At 44.2% G+C, this 2,925-nt stretch overlaps 1 pseudogene; it reads right to left on the minus strand.

Annotated features, from left to right (window-relative positions):
• Positions 1-587: 587 nt before the first annotated feature.
• On the minus strand, positions 588-1,376 carry LOC122665518 (annotated as a pseudogene).
• Positions 1,377-2,925: the final 1,549 nt, after the last annotated feature.

The following is a 2,925-nucleotide window of genomic DNA, read 5'->3' on the forward strand; positions in this document are numbered from 1 at the left end:
TTGAGGGCAGCGGCCTCCTAGAATAGGGATGAGAGAATAGTTTTGATATTTTGATTAATTCTTGATACCTTTTACAACTGATCCCCTTATACTATATAAAGCTGTATCTAACAACTAATTACCCATCTACCCTTAATAATTAATAAAATACCTCTAAAGCCTAGGATCATATCAGCTGATCCTAATAAACTAACCACTGGAATGCCACATCAGTAGATCCTATGATCGACACTATTCTGATCATAACATTGCCAACCCCTTCAAAGAACCTTGTCCTTAAGGTTCATGCTAAAGTAGAGCCATTTCAAACCATCTCGCCCACAACAGAAGCCATTTGTTGTTGAATTGAACCGAGCTGGACCGGAACTGTACGATTTGGATTTGGGAAGGGCCTCTCAAGTACAACCCGATGATCGAAACAGTACCGAAGCCATGATCAGTTCCAATCCTTATACATGCAATAACGGACACGTGATAAGGATAATATACCACCCATACTCCACACCCACGTTCCTTTTTTATCCTTTTCTCTCTTACTTTTCTCTCTCTTACTTTTCTCTCCCTTTCTTTTCTCTCTCGGTGCTCTATTAGCTGTGTAGTTGTGTCGAATGATGAAATGGATTCCCTCTTACTTTCTTTATGCTTGTTGTGTATCCATAGCCAGGCAAATCCATTAGGTACCAACTATCATTTATTCGAAAATGGTTGATCAACTGTGCCTTACCAGGTATCTTGGATGTGAGGGCGACGCTTCCGTTGAACAAGAGAGTTGAGTAATGATGACTTCCCAACATTTGAGCGGCCAACGAGGGCAAACTTAGGTAGCACGTCCGAAGGGCAGTCCTCCGTCCGTGTACTACTCTTCATGAACTCTGCTTGTGATATCAGGGCGTCCCTCGCATACCTGCTAAGAATAATGTTAGAACCTTTCAATACCCTATTGCTCAGGGGAGTGCTTCCCGAGGAAATATCAGTTCTGGAGGAATGAAAAGCTTTTCAACAGGGATTTCAATCTAGGCCTCCTTAGGAATCAATAGATGATGGGAAGCTTCAAGTGTGGTATCTTCTGAAGCAGCAGAAATGGAAGATGGTAAGTCAAGGATTGAGACGAGTCATGCGGAGGATAGAGTAGAATAGGTTGTGCAGGAGAGAGTCAAAGCGATGGGAAGCCTCGTCTTTGGGAGGCGAAAGAGATAGGTGTAGAATGAAGATGATGAGATGGAGATGGAGAAAGGGGTGCAGAAGCAATGGATGTGAATCTCGGTCAATTTGTCTTTATAAGGGTTGGTTTGGACAACCTGGGTGTACTCTTGACTGAGATTAACGATAAATTGGGATCGAAAAGGGGGCTTCGGCACCATAGAGGGATCTGACATAGTTGTTGATTTGTATGTCAAGCATCACATTAACATGGTGTTCTTTAGAGAAGAATAAAGAGAAGGAGAAGATGGTGGTGGTTCTGGTAGGGGTCGAGGGTTCCAGTCCCCAGCTCTCCCTATTGCACCCATTTGGTGGAGGTGGTGCTGGCTACAAGAATGATCTTGCACCATGGAGGTAAGCAAGGCCATATAAATGAGAGTTCTACCATTTTTGCTTCCAATGCGGTTGAGTCGGTTGACTGTGTGGAAACTCAAGGGTTTGGTGGTGGATAGTTGGTGGCCGATGGTGGCCATAGCAGAATGGGCGGAAATGCATACATGCTGCAAACAACGAAGCTTGCAACATTCGCATCCAGCGAAGTTGGTAGCGTTGAATTCGGAAATGAAATTGCCAGCAATCCATTCAGTTTGAATCCTACAATGAGTGTTGATGCCACTAGAACAATCGCCGATGCAACCCTCATCTTTGGGAGGCGAAAGAGATAGGTGTAGAATGAAGATGATGAGATGGAGATGGAGAAAGGGGTGCAGAAGCAATGGATGTGAATCTCGGTCAATTTGTCTTTGTAAGGGTTGGTTTGGACAACCTGGGTGTACTCTTGATTGAGATTAACGATAAATTGGGATCGAAAAGGGGGCTTCGGCACCACAGAGGGATCTGACATAGTTGTTGATTTGTATGTCAAGCATCACATTAACATGGCGTTCTTTAGAGAAGAATAAAGAGAAGGAGAAGATGGTGGTGGTTCTAGTAGGGGTCGAGGGTTCCAGTCCCCAGCTCTCCCTATTGCACCCATTTGGTGGAGGTGGTGCTGGCTACAAGAATGATCTTGCACCATGGAGGTAAGCGAGGCCATATAAATGAGAGTTCTACCATTTTTGCTTCCAATGCGGTTGAGTCAATTGACTGTGTGGAAACTCAAGGGTTTGGTGGTGGATAGTTAGTGGCCGATGGTGGCCATAGCAGAATGTGCAGAAATGCATCCATGCTGCAAACAACGAAGCCTGCAACATTCGCATCCAGCGAAGTCGGTAGCGTTGAATCCGGAAATGAAATTGCCAACAATCCATCCAGTTTGAATCCTACAATGAGTGTTGATGCCACTGGAACAATCGCCGATGCAACAATCTCTGAAGCAACGACCTCTAATTCAATTGGATGTTGATTGATGAAGGCAGGAATGAGCGCTGAAGCCATAATCGTGAAAATAACTGGACTCTGGTCCTTGATGATAGGGATTGTTGCGCCAAGAACTATGTCAGAGTGACCTATTCCTGCAATACAGAATTAGCAAGAGAGGACCTGGCTCTGTCAGTTTCTCCACTCCGATGCTTAAGTCAAAACTCTTAGCAACAGATAAGAATAATTGAATTCAGATAATCGTGAAAGGTATTTACCCAGTTATTTATAGGCGATGGTGGGTAGAATCTTGCTCAATTAGGAATGTAGAGTCCTAAGTGTGGAGTGAGAGATTTTAGGAGTAATTCTAGGGATAGTGTTGATCCCTTTATCCCATTGAGCTTATTAGGCGGCGGGTGGGCATTA

This window comes from Telopea speciosissima, chromosome 6, assembly GCF_018873765.1.
Source record: "Telopea speciosissima isolate NSW1024214 ecotype Mountain lineage chromosome 6, Tspe_v1, whole genome shotgun sequence".
NCBI classification, from domain to species: Eukaryota; Viridiplantae; Streptophyta; class Magnoliopsida; order Proteales; family Proteaceae; genus Telopea; species Telopea speciosissima.